Here is a 13,303-nt window from a genome sequence, read left to right on the forward strand (position 1 = left end):
CGACGATCATAGAAGGGAGATGGTATTCCGTAGGAAGAAGTGGTAGGCCAACTCTGGAGCTGACCAGAACTCAGAAAAGAAGAATCCATAGGCAATACTGCACATATCTTAAGAGCCAGGATAATACGCAGGTACATTCACAACCCAGTTCTGCCAGGAAAGGAAAAAATCCTGAATCACTTCCCCAGACAGAACAGAAAGCTTGCCAGTCAGGGGAATTGCTGAAAACAGAACCACCAGCCAGATCTCTTACCCATATAGCCTCATCGTCCAGTAGCTGTCCTGACACCGCGCAGATACCAGAGATATCCGGGTCTACCCCGTTACAAGGAGAAGACGACTACATAGAGGAAGAAGAGCAATTGGACTATGAACCTTCTGCAGATGACCAGAAAGAGCCCTTCGAGGTAGCAGAACAGGATGACTGGACGGAAGAATACGGGGAAGAATTAATGGAATTTGGTGAAGAATTGGACCCAGAGACAGAAGCTTTTGGTGCAGAATTAGAAGACCTCCTACAGGGTGATCTGGGAATTAACATGGTATTTATCCTACCAGGTAAATTCAGGGCTACCGAAGGACAAGAAAGCACTCTGGAAGGAGATGTTTTCTCTCAGGAAAGCTTTGAATGTAGATTGGCAGAAGCAGAGGAGCCACCAGAACCACAAGCAGACAACTCCAGGACAGGCAGAACAGCTGATAAACCAGCTACAGAGCAACCTTGGTTCGCCAAGCCAACCAGAGAAATGGCAAATCACCTCAGACCTTTGTTTATAACGGCAAATCTTGGGGGTATTCCTATTTCCAAGATCATGGTAGATGGAGGAGCAGCCATTAATTATTACCCCACAGAATGCTGACCAAATTGGGCAGGACAGAGAAAGATCTGATTCCAACACGATTGACCGTCACCAACTTCGCTGGGGGCATCACCAAAATATATGGCATCTTAGACGTGGATGTCATAGTCGGAAGTAAAGAATTGAAAATAGCATTCTTTGTTATAGACACTACTTCCACCACCTACAATGCACTGCTTGGCAGGGATTGGATCCACCAGAGCCTTTGTATTCCTTCCACCCTCCACCAACAGTTAGCACTATGGAATGAAGAAGGCTGCATGGAGATCATAGAGGCCGATCCACGGCCATTCCTACCCTCTGCCATGTGCTTTGAAGCAAGGTATTATCATGATGACCTCGGTCCTTTCACTTTCCTTGGAGTCAATCAGAACGGCTGCCCACATGGTGTTACGGCCCAAAGACTCATTGAAGAAGGTTTAGCCAGTTCTCTAGAGGATTGGAATAGACCTTTTTGCGCTGAACTTCCAGAATTTTGATGTTTAGTCCCAATCAACTAGACAAGGATCGAGCTGCAACAATCCGATCCATCACAAAAAGATTGTTGATATATTGGGGAGAAAGGGGGCTTTTCATACAGAATCCAGCCATCAATATGGCAGAATTCACCCATGAAAGCACAAAAGAACAAGAGGAGGAAATTTTACAGGAAGAAGTATTAGATTTTGCACCAGCAGCACTAGACGACTCCCTGCCAGAAGTGGAGGACCCTCTGCAAGAAGTAAACTTAGGGACAGAAGAAGATCCAAGGCCTACTTTCATCAGCACACTTTTGAAGGAACCACTCAAGTCTGAACTCATGACACTTTTGCAGGAGTTCAGAGACTGTTTTGCTTGGCATTACCACGAGATGCCAGGGCTGGACAGGCAGTTAGTAGAGCACAAACTGCCAATCAAAGATGGCTACCTTCCAGTTAAACAGGCCAGAAGAAGAATGTCTATGGACACAGAACTGAAGGTCAAAGAAGAGATAGAAAGGCTGCTCAAAGCAGGATTCATCAGGCCAGCCATCTATGCAGATTGGTTAGCAAATATTGTACCTGTTCTCAAAAGAAAAACAGGTGCAGTTAGAATTTGTGTGGATTACAGAAATTTGAATGAAGCATCTCCCAAGGACGAATATCCTATGCCAATGGCAGACATGCTAGTGGATGGAGCCGCTCACAACCAGATGCTATCTTTCATGGACGGCAGTGCAGGTTATAACCAGATTATGATGGCAGAACAGGACATCCACAAGACAGCCTTTATGTGTCCAGGACATATAGGTGCTTTCGAATATATTGTAATGCCTTTCGGTTTGAGAAATGCGGGAGCCACCTACCAAAGGGCAATGAATTCTATTTTTCATGATATGATAGGACATTCCTTGGAAGTATACATAGATGACGTGGTGATTAAATCCCCTGAAGAAGGAAATCACGTGGCAAGCTTAAGAAAGGCGTTCCTAAGAATGAGGCAGCACAAACTAAAAATGAACCCCAAAAAATGTGTTTTTGGAGTCCAAGCAGGAAATTTCTTAGGATTCTTGGTCCACCAGAGAGGTATAGAGGTTGACAGAAATAAAGCAAAATCCATCATAGAAGCTCTACCACCTCGGAACAAGAAAGAACTTCAAAGTCTCTTAGGAAAAATCAATTTTCTAAGGAGATTCATATCCAATTCTGCAGGAAAAATCCAACCCTTTTCTTCCTTGTTAAGACTGAAGCAGGAACAGACATTCAAATGGGAAGAACAGCACCAACAGGCTTTCCAGGAAATAAAGCATTACCTCTCAAATCCGCCAGTTCTGTCCCCACCAAAAAGGGGCAGACCCCTCAAGCTTTATGTATCTGCATCAGAGGTATCCATTGGAAGTCTGCTAGCTCAAGATAACAAAGAAGGGAAAGAACAGGCAGTCTACTATCTAAGCAGAACATTGACAGAAGTGGAAAGAAGGTATTCCGCGATAGAAAGGCTTTGCCTGGCCTTATATTTCACTGCTGTAAAGCTCAGGCACTACATGCTGCCACATACTATTTACATCATTGCCAAAACAGACCTAATCAAATACATGCTAACAAGACCAATGCTGAGGGGCAGAATTGGGAAATGGACTTTGGCTTTGACAGAATTCACCCTCAGGTATGTTCCCCAGAAAGCTGTCAAAGGACAAGCTGTGGCAGATTTCTTGGCAGAACACCCAGGAGAGGAAATTGAAAACATGGATTCTTTGGACATAGCAAATGCAGATCTGCTAACTAGAGCTCACGTTTGCCTTAACAATCCAATCTACTCGATTCATCTCATACCTTGGAAATTATATTTTGATGGATCAAAGACAGACAAGGCTTCAGGAGCAGGGATTGTGCTAGAAGAACCCTTAGGGGTCAGACATTGCTATTCCTTCCAGTTAGATTTCCAATGCACCAACAACAGGGCCGAGTATGAAGCTTTGATTATAGGGCTCGAGATGTTGGTAGAATTGGGAATTCAATCCGTGGAAATCTTGGGAGATTCCATGCTTGTCCTAAAACAGATTGCTGGAGAATACAAGTGTCTAAATCCTTCTCTGGCTGTATATCTGGTAGCAGCTAGAAATCTGCTAACAGAATTTAGAGAAGCTACTTGGGAACACATCCCAAGGGAAGAAAACTTCGCAGCCAATGAACTGGCTCAGGTAGCATCAGGCATACAAATGCCTAAAGACTGCGTCCAGAGGATCATCAAGATAGGAAGGAAAAGTCTACCGTCAGTTCTGACTAGAGGAATGAAGATAGAAGTCAATTCTGCCTTGATCACTAAAGACGATTGGAGGGAGCCTATCATGACTTACTTGCAGTATCCCACTCTACCCTCTGAGAAAAGAGTCAGAATCATGGCTACAAACTATCTCATGTGGAATGAAGATTTGGTCCGAAAAAGTGAGGATGAGGTGCTATTGAGGTGCTATTAAGGTGCCTCGGAAAGACAGAATATATGAAAGTCATGGGAGAAACCCATGAAGGGGTCTGTGGGGCTCACCAAGGAGGAAGAAAGATGTGCTGGTTAATTAGAAGGTATGGCTACTTCTGGCCAACCATGTTGAAGGATTGCATCAACTATTCCAAGGGATGTGAAGTTTGTCAAAGACACGGCCCAATCCAGCGGGCTCCTTCAGTTCCCATGAATCCAGTGGTGAAACCATGGCCTTTTAGGGGATGGGCAATGGATCTCATTGGCAAAATCTATCCAGCCAGCAGCCAGCAGCATTGTTTTATCATTGTTGCTACAGACTATTTCACCAAATGGGTAGAAGCCAAGCCAATCAAAATCACAACTTCTCAAGAGATCATCACCTTTATAGAAGAGCAGATCATACAGAGATTCGGCATTCCAGAATCGATCACAACTGATAGGGGTTCTTCTTTCATATCTAGGGATATGCTAGATATGGCAGAAACATTCAAGTTCAAACTGCTTCAATCTACCCCTATTATGCTCAAGCTAATGGTCAGGCAGAATCAAGTAACAAGGTGATTATCAATATCATCAGAAAGATGCTGGAGAAGAATCCGAAGCAGTGGCATGAGAAGTTGTCAGAAACTTTGTGGGCATACAGAACTTCAAAAAGAGAAGCAACTGGCATGACTCCCTATGCTCTGACCTACGGCCATGATGCAATTCTGCCCATGGAGATAGCAGTCCAGTCTCTTAGAATTGCTCACCAGCACGATCTCACAGGAGAAGATTACTCTCAAGCCATGCTACTTGAATTAGAAGAATTGGATGCAAGCAGGATTGACACCCTCAACAAACTCTTAGCAGGAAAACAGGCTGTGTCAAAGGCATACAACAAAAGAGTCAGAGATAAGAGTTTTGAAGAGGGAGAAATAGTCTGGAAGGCAATTCTGCCCCTTGGAGCGCACATAGCTGGATATGGAAAATGGTCACCTACGTGGGAAGGTCCTTTTGTGATTAACTAGATCCTCGGAATGGGGGCATATAGGTTGCAGGACAGAGATGGAGTTATTCACAACGCCCCAATCAATGGCAAATGGTTAAAAAAATTCTACCCAACCATGTGGGATTCACAAGCTGTACAGACAGACCCCGGGATAGAAGAAGAACAAGGCTGACTTTTTCTATTTTTTGAATCCATTTTTGCTTTAAAGATTGTTTCGTTTCTACTTTCACAGTATTGTTTTGTTTATTACGTCAAGGGTAAATGAAAATAGTAAAATGCTATTTAAAAAGCAGAACAAACTTTATTTAAAAATAGCCACCATAGCGGCAAATTTGTCCAAAAAAAATAAAGAAACAGAAATGAAAAACTAAAACCCTAATTTTCTAAGGGTTTCCTGCAGATTCGCCTTCTTGACAGAGAGTTCTTTCTGGAGCAGCACTCCTTGATGAATCGAGGCTTCTGCAATTTCCAAAGCTGGCCTGGAAGCTGGAACCATGCTCTGCACAAGGAAGGTGGCTTTGGTTTTGGAACTCAGTCCAGTCCCAAGTTTGTTCTGCACCTCCCTACACTCTGCCATCTGTTTTTGAAGTTCTTCAATCTGCTTCTCCAACTTATCCGCGGTAGCCTTGGCCTCCTTATATCCGGCCACCATCTGATCCAGTTCTGTTTTCTGCCTGGCAAAGTCAGCCAGATTGGCTTCATGTGTGGCCTTACAGAACTCAGAAGTTTTGAACGTAGGCCTAAGATCTTCATAGCGATCATGCAGATTAAGCACATCTCTGGCCAGGCTTAGGCCCATCTCAAGAATAGGCCTCGGAGCCATGTTCTGTCTATGCAGCAGGTCCAGGTCCTTCATCAGCTGATCTAGAGCCCCTGTATCTTCATCAAATTCCAGCTCAGTGGACTGCCAGATTTTTAACCTCTCCATGGCCTTCTGCACTGCTCTAGATTTTGCCTTGCTCGGAGGAGAGCTGAGTTTCTCCAGCCTCTCCAGTTGAGCATCCAGATCCATGGCTTCAAACTCTTCCAGCTCTGGATCAGCAAAAGAAGCCGTGGCAGATGATCCTGGAAAGGAATGAATAGGCATCTGCAGAAGAGAACATAAGTTAAGACCAGGTAGAAAGTGGAAGATAAAGGAGGCTCAAAAGTTATGAAAACTTACAGCGACAATGGGAGGTTTCAGGGGGCTGGATACCGCAGCCAGAGCACCAGTAGCCTTAGGCACTTCCACCTGGAAAGACTACAACTGTTAGAACAGACAGAACAGAACAGCAGGAAAACATGAACAGTCAAGGAGGAAAATTACCACAACCACAGGAGCAGCTGCAGTCGTTCCCACCTCAGCCTCCGGAACCACAACAGTTAATTCTACCTGGTCCACAGGGTCTGATGCAGACCGTTCCGCCTGATCCTTAGCCGCTGGAACGGCAGTAGAATGCTCTGCCTCGGCATCCTCAAATAGGGCTAGTTCTGAGCTAGTCAGCTCAGCCCTTGGACCCCCTTGTTGCTTCTGCGCCAAGGCAATGCTCTCTGCAATCACCTCAGCAGGGATCTCCTCCTACAAAACGGGGGTCAGAACGAAAGAAACAGGGGAAGAAGGGAACTGATGCGAATCATAGAAATAAAACTTACCTCTTCTTCCACCACTGCCGTTTTTTTCTGAGGCGTTTCTTCCAGCTCTTCCAATTCTTTTTCCTGCTCCACCTCCTCAAAAGCCTCTCGCAGCTCTTCATCCGTCCCAGAGGTAGTGGTGGGGACTGCTGCCGTTTCTTCCGCAGCGACATACTCCTCCTCACTCTTCTTTTTAAGTTTTTTCAACTTGGTAGGAGGAGGGGAAGGACTTCCAGCTGCACAGAACAAAAAGCAGTATTAGGGAAAAGAAGGCAAGACAGAATATAAAAAAAAATGGTTGGAACATCATGAGCTTACCTGAAATACCAGGCCGAATGATATTGTCCGAAGGAGGGGCAGGCCCTTTCCTTTTTCTTCTGCCAGAAAGAGCGGCCTCGGCAGGTGTTTGTGCTATCTGGACCTCATCTCCTTCATCTGCAGAAGGGAGTTCCAAGTCCCCGGCAGCAATAACAGAAGAGACTGCACCAAGGCATTAGACATTAGAAACCAATCCAGCTGGAAAGGACAGAATAGAACTAAAAGAAAAAGACTTACCAATCACTTCTCCAGCATGAACAGACTGCCCACCTACGCTGGTCAAAGAAGGATCTAAAACAGGCAGAACATATGTTAGAGATCGACAACCAAGACAGAACAAAATCACAGACAGAATTAGATGTCTACCTTCTATGATCTGCGCATTGATATCTTTGATGGTCTGGATCAGGTGCGCTCTAGCATCCCCATCCGCAAAAGTGTGCCAGTTCTCCCAACCATCAAAAAGCACTTTGAGAGCAGTGACAGAAGCCGGCAGACTCTGGAATCTGGCGTGCCACCAGGCATCAAAATCGGCGAAACTGCAGGAATTTGGTTCCCACAAGGGATAGAGGGCATCCGTGCTATTGTTGATCTTATTCACTGCACACCGGGCATCCTTGTGCACCTCCAAATCATCTGCATCCCTCCAAGAAGAGGCCCGATTGCAACTACGGTATGATTTCAGCGGAATAAGCTGAGGACAGCCAAGCTGCCTTGCACAGAAGTTAGGATGATAGACTTCTGCCCCCAGATGATAGTTTGGAGGTTTGCCCCCACCATGAGGCAGATCTCTAGGCAGAGTAATGCTCAAGAACTTCTTCCTGAAGTCTGTTCTGGCAGCCTCATCTTCTGGCTCCTTCTCAAAAAGCCGAAATCCAGTCTGGAACCAGGGATAGGTCCTTCTGATCACCACTTGCCACTGAGCAGCCGACCTCTTGGTACAATGCCTGAAGAACATCAAATACTCCTCAAGAGAGCGCTTAGGCACTTCTGCAGACATCAGGGGAAGAGCCAGAACTTGGTTTTCAGGCAGAACTATGTCTGGGAACCTTAACTCAGGAAAATATACTGCAGCCAGATCTGGATCATCCAGAATGCGCCAGGGGCAGACAGGTTCAGCGGATTTTCCAGAGTGGCAGTATGCAGATTCTTGAAAAGGTGGGCCAGAACTGTTGTTCCAAGCCCCACATCAGTGTGATTGTGAAGAGCTTCTGCCATATGTCTATACTCAAGCAGAACTGCCGAAGACCGATTGAGGAAGACAAATCGGTTCAGCCAATACAGAAGGAACAACATATGTTGCTGATCTTTGTCCTTCTCAGCACTGAATCTCTTCAGATAATTGGAGAAAGAATAGTTCTGGTTGATCGTGGCTGGGGAGACAGTGAAGGGGGTAGCCACTTTCTCTTGGTTCTTTCGCCTGTGATAATCCCCAACAGCATCAACAGGTCTGCCATGGGGCCTAAACCCAAAAATCTGAGCCATATCCAGCAGAGTTGGAGCCATGGGACCCACACGGAAATCAAATGTGTTGCTGGCAGAATTCCAAAAACACAGGGCAGCAGCAAGCAGGTTCTCATCTCTGTTAATCGACTGCTTGGACAGAAGAATAGCGTCATAAATCCCAGCTCTCCTCCAGTGACCCCCATATCTCGGGAGAAGTCTATCAATCCAGTCTGCCCATTTGACGGGACTGTTCCTCACCTCGCTGGACGGGAAAGATCGACTCAAATTCTTGCTAACCCAAGAATAAGAAGCTAGGGCAGAAGCGTTTTCAAAACACAAAAGTGCCTCAGCATCCTTTTTCAGCAGTTCCGCCACTTCAGCCGGAACAGGGCCAAACCAGTGAGGCCCAAGTACCAGGGTGTTCTCAAACAAGTGAAGAACATTCTCGTCCAGATTCTTTTGAGCAAAAGGGTGAAGCTTGCTCCTGACCTCTATCGCGTGGGCATCAATCCCGCTCCCAGTGATGTAATCGGGAAGAACTGAAGCTGAAGAAGACTGAGCACGGGACCTTGGGGAAGACATTTTGTTCAAGGAAAGAAGCAGAAAGAGGGTAAAAGGGAAGAAGGTCTTGAAGGAAACGATGGAAAACCTAAGAAAGAAGTCCTTAGTCGGAAGGGTTAGAAACGGTGGGTCTGAAATTCCTTTTTAAAGAAAGGAAAAGGCTCGAAAATGTGGGAAGAAGAAGATGGGACGGCACCTGATGATTATTAGCTAGTAACTAGCTAATAACTAGCCGTTTTCCCACGAACTCTAGTTCGTAGCAGGCGAACGTGGCAGACGTGGGCGAAAAGACGGAAGAAACTGGCGCGCGAATTAAATGGCAAAACATTAAGTCTAAAACCGTCCAAAAACGATTCAGACTTAATGGGGGCATTGTTTGGGCCCAAATTCGGCACACCCAAAATCCAGAGACAAGCCCATGATGAAATTGCCTGCCCAGCCCGAAAACTTGAGAAAAACAAAATAGGATCCAGACAGATTGGGCTTCACACCAAGAATGTTGAAAACAAAGCTTCAGCCCAAAGAAAGGCCCAATGAGGAAACTGACGAGATGGGCTTCAAAGGATCAGCCCATGAATTTTGATTAGGTTCAGACCCAAGGGATCAAAGACACACCCACGTGATTGCCTCAGCTTTGGAAAAGTCAGCAATACCGACTAAAATTTAAAAATATGAAAGGGACGTCTCTGAAACACTGCCAATTGAAGATCAAAAAACCCATCTATGTTCAAGATTTTGCTCCAAATCGATGCACCACCCCCCCAGGGATTCACGGATCACGCTTTCTAAATTAGAACGGGAAACAGGGAACCATTCAGAAAATACAAAAGAAAAAAAGCCAAACCGCCATAGAATGCCCACACAGATGGTGGCGGTGGTTTGAATTAGAAAACTGCCACCCAGGAAACCAGGGAAGGGACTGCTTTAGGAGGTGACTGCTCAGAACCTATCTGCCTTGATTGATAAGAAATCCTTCTTACTTTATATTATAAGAGATCTTTTTGCCGCCTATTATTTAGGATTAAAAATCAACTCCCCAGGAGGGTCTCTTATAAAAACGAAAGTAGGCAAAGGAACAAAGGACACTCAATTCATCAATCAATCAAAAAAACAAACAAGAAAAAGCTCACTTGAATCCGAAGAGAACCAGCTTTAGATCAGAATTCCAAAGTTCAGACTTAGAAAATAAGTCCCCTGAAAGCGAGATCCCTCTCGTTACAAGTTTGGTTCAGCAAAAGCCAAGACAAACACAGTTTGAGTTTTCACAAATATGAAAACCTCAACAAATTTTATAGCATAGTTCCAGCTTGCTAAATACGAATAGCCACTTCTGTCCCTTCAAACTGAAGAAGTCGCAGTTCTGCCCGCTCAAAAGTCTCCCAAGGCTTGAAGTAGATTGAAGCTCTGCCAAAATTGAACTTTGGTATCGATTTACAGCTGAAGCCAAGCAGCTAAAGTTGTTGACAGTACAGTCCAGCATAGACATGCCCAGTCCAGCCCGGATCAGAAGTTTCCACCCAGGCAGAAATGGGGTTTCAGCCATCTTTTTGCCTTTCTAGAGTCGGTTTCTCCCTGCTTAATTTTGTAAAAGGGAGTTCTGCCTGAAAATAGTACTTTATTATTATCCATTCTGGCCAGAACAATCATTTGATACTGAGATAAATTGTGAAAGTCCTCACCAGTCTGAGGCAAGAAAAGAACTTACTTGGGAGATATTCCTCACCCAAATTCACAATCGTTTTGTTTTAGAAGCCAGTAACTTGAGGCGCAAGTTATCCACTCTCAAAATAAGTCTGCTAGAATCTACATTGCTAGCAGTGGCACGCTCACACACCAAAGAAAGCTGACTTGTCGACCAGCAAGCGGTCTTCAAGCCAGTGGGGAACTTCGCCCTTCCACATCAGGAGTTAAACACGAAAACGGGTGAACAGTAACATCCCTGATCCAAAGGTGGCAGAGAAAGCAAAATTAATTGTAAGCCTACTCACTCTGTTTTAAATTTTTATTAAACTGTGAATAATTCTTATTACGTCTTATGTTATATTTTGCGTCGTGTGAATGATATTACCACGTCGACATTTTTTAAAACACGTCGTTAAAGGTCTAAATAGGAATCACAACTCTGTTTTCTGTAATTATAGCATAAGATGTCGGTGGTTCAATTTCGCATCGTCTGTATTAAATTACTACGTCGAAATGTTTTAAACAACGTCGTTAAAGGTGTGAATATTGAATCATCCCTCTGTTACATAAGACGTCGGTGGTTTATTAATTTCGTCGTTTTAAAAAACTAACCACGTCGGTATAACTACCGTCGTGATAAATTATAATAACGTCGATTTATATGTTATTGCGTCGTGTGAAATTATATAATACGTCGTTTCTATATAAATAACCGTCGTGTGTTTTTGTTCTTACTTTTTTATATATCTTTGTTTCAGGATGATTTGCAAAAATAAGTCTCGAAAGGCAAAGTCACCGTCTCTGGCAGCAATGATGTGCTGACCATGGCTTTGGGCCCCGAGCATCCAGGCAGAGTCAGAGGAGTAGGTGCTGGGATCTCACCAAAGCAATATTTCAATTTACCCAAACCACAGAGAGTGAGCTTTGACGACCGTTTGAAGGACGGTTTAAGAGTTCTCCTTCAAGAAGAGACTAGAAAGATGGAGGCTAAGGCAAGGGAAGAGGCTTTAAGGATGGAGGCTAGAACGAAACAATTGGTAGAGGCTGAGAGGGAGCATTTCCTGAGTCAGCTTTCCCAATTAATTCCCAATTTTGATCCAAGCATGCTTAAACCTAGAATTAGCCAAAGTCCCAAAAATCCAATGTCTGACAAAGCAAGCTGCTCAGGAGGTGATGTGAGATCCCAGCATTTTGAGGATGATACTGCCAAAAATGGGAAACATCAGGAAGAAAAGGTAACATATCTGAACTTTGAATTCTCTGTTTTTTAAAAACCATTAGACGTCGTTATTATTAATAAAACCGTCGTTTGAAATACATACCACGACGATTTTAAAAATAAACCGTCGTTTGTATTTCAATACCACGTCGTATTTAGTTTACTTGTTTTACACGCCATTAAACGTCGTTATTTTTAAAACTTTGTGGTTTTTAGACGACGGAGTTAATCATTCCCGACATCATAGATGAAGAGAATAAAGAAGAAAAACAAGATGAAAAGCAGAAAGAAGATGACGACCAGGTATGTTCACATAACTTTGCCTTTTTTATTTGTTTTTCAAAATTCCAGACGTCGATATTTTTCTTTAGACCGTCGTTTGTTTACAACTTAGACGGCGGAATTGTTTTCTAAGACATAATAAATAATTCACCACGACGGTTTTTTCACCGTCGTTTAAATTGTTTTCAGACGACGTTTTATTCCTTAAACCATCGTTTTTATTGAATTACCACGTCATTTTTTTTATTTCTTTAAACAGGTTAATAAAGTTGTTGATTATTCAAATATGGAGGCGCCATCTTCTTTACAAACCCTTTGTCGTTATGTGGAAACGACACTCGTGCCTCAGGATAAGACCCTGCACTTTACAATTGATAAGGAGGTCTTTGGTCTAGAGCGCGATACCTTCCTCCTGCCTGAAGATATTACACAATTTGCAGGCATGGAGGAAATAGGAGCTACAGTCATTGCTGTATATATGAGGTTTGTCATTCTAAAATAATACGTCGTTGGTTTATTTATTGCGTCGTCTTAACTAACTAACCACGTCGTTAGTATGTACCGTCGTGATAAATTTATTATAACGTCGTTGTCTATTTCAGTACGTCGTGTGAAACCTTATAATACGTCGTTTTGTTATACATAACCGTCGTGTGTTTTTTTTGCACTGACTTGTTTATATTATTTTATATATTTAGGTACTTACACGATGTTTTAAAACAAGCAAATATGTGCACAATGGTTGGCTTTATCGACCCTGCTACAGTTAGTGCCAGCTCTGGCACAATAGCTGACAGATCACGACTGGTAGCATCACGACTTCAGAAGACTGACGGTGAACAGATTTTCCTGATGCCTTACAATCCAGGGTTAGTCTCCTTAACAGGATTTTGTTTTTATGATTTTCAATAAATGACAGCGTATAAACTAACCACGTCGGTGTTTTATTTTATTGAGTCGTTTGAAACAACTAACCACGTCGGTAGTTATTTATCGTCGTGATAAATATATAATGTCGTCGATTGCTACTTTATTTCGTCGTGTGAAATATTATAATACGTCGTTTTTGTAAATAACCGTCGTTTTTATATTAATTTTGTGCAGCCGTCATTGGATCTTGCTGATTGTAAGAGCAAAGAGGGAAACAGTCTATTTTCTGGATCCTCTGCCAGGAAATCGTGTGGTCGATGAAGAGGCCAAAAACATCGTGAACAGTGCCATAAAAATTTATAATTCCCACATAGCCAGATCAGGCCGTAAGGCAGTCATTTGGAAAATTCTGTCAGGCACACCAAAGCAACCCAGCAATGTCGAATGCGGGTATTACGTGATGCGCTTCATGAAGGATATCATCATGGATCCTTCCTTGGGGTTTGAGAAGAAGGTAAGAAGAAATAA

General features: G+C 43.6%; 1 pseudogene; it reads left to right on the forward strand.

Annotated features, from left to right (window-relative positions):
* LOC109946608 lies at positions 3,921-4,957 on the forward strand (annotated as a pseudogene).

This window comes from Prunus persica, chromosome G1 (assembly GCF_000346465.2).
Source record: "Prunus persica cultivar Lovell chromosome G1, Prunus_persica_NCBIv2, whole genome shotgun sequence".
NCBI lineage: Eukaryota > Viridiplantae > Streptophyta > Magnoliopsida > Rosales > Rosaceae > Prunus > Prunus persica.